Source organism: Triticum aestivum, chromosome 6D (assembly GCF_018294505.1).
Source record: "Triticum aestivum cultivar Chinese Spring chromosome 6D, IWGSC CS RefSeq v2.1, whole genome shotgun sequence".
NCBI classification, from domain to species: Eukaryota; Viridiplantae; Streptophyta; class Magnoliopsida; order Poales; family Poaceae; genus Triticum; species Triticum aestivum.
The window spans coordinates 447,061,376-447,062,402 of NC_057811.1; positions in this window are offsets into that span (position 1 = coordinate 447,061,376).

A 1,027-nucleotide genomic window follows, 5' to 3' on the forward strand; every position below is an offset into this window, starting at 1 on the left:
TGTGTGTGTGGGAGGGGTGGGGGGAGGGGTAGGCAGAGGCCTAACTATAGAGGTAGAACAACTCGTATATGTGTTGAGAAGGAGAGACCCAGCTATGTCTGGAGGGAGATCGGTCGACAACCATACATAACTGAAGGACGGGAAATAGGATGGGACAGAGAGAGAGAGAGGAGAGAGAGAGGGAGGGAGAGGGGTAGAGTGATGGATGGGTGATGGAGTTGCTTCTCGAAGATGGTGGGAGAGGCCTGCTAGACAAACTGAGGGTGGAACTGCAATATTATCAATAAGAGTGGGGATGTGTTTCTGTGTGTGCCTGTGCGTGATAGATCTATCGGGACACATCCATGGATGATGAAGGGGAACCATGTGTTTGGTAAGCAAACCTAACTAGATCGGTAGATCAATTGTTGTTTGTCGGAGGAAGGGAGGACATAACTAATGAGGTAGATCGATCGACGCGTGGGGAAAAACGAGTTATAAGGACATGGCTAGCTATATGTATAGCGGGAGATCGGTCGGTGTACGTCCGTTTGTTAGAGGCAAATAAGGCCCGGCGAGACGGATAGACAGAGAGAATGGATCTAGAAGGTGGTGCGAGAGGCCCAGCTACTAGCTAGATAGCGGGAGGAGTGTGCGGTTGTGAGATCGATGAAAAGAGGGGCGAGAGTTTACACATGTGTGGGACCGTATGAGAGACACGAGGCAAGGACACATAAAGTAGGAGATTGAAGGTGCGTGTGTATATTGTAGGCAGACATCGCTGGAGAGATTTATCGATCGGTGTGTGTCGGAAAGGAGTTGTGGAGACTATGGGAGAACGACCTAAAGAAAGAAAATGAATGTGCGCGATGGATAGAATGCTGAGGGAGGGGGAGGGCGAGGAGGGCGTTTGCATGCACGAGAGAAAGTTAGTGGTAGCTACAAAGGTTATAGGATTGTGTGGGTGTAAGAGACTAACAAAGATCATAATTTGATATGAAAGTGGATTGATATATTTGAATAGGAGATCATAGTGTTTTAAACATAC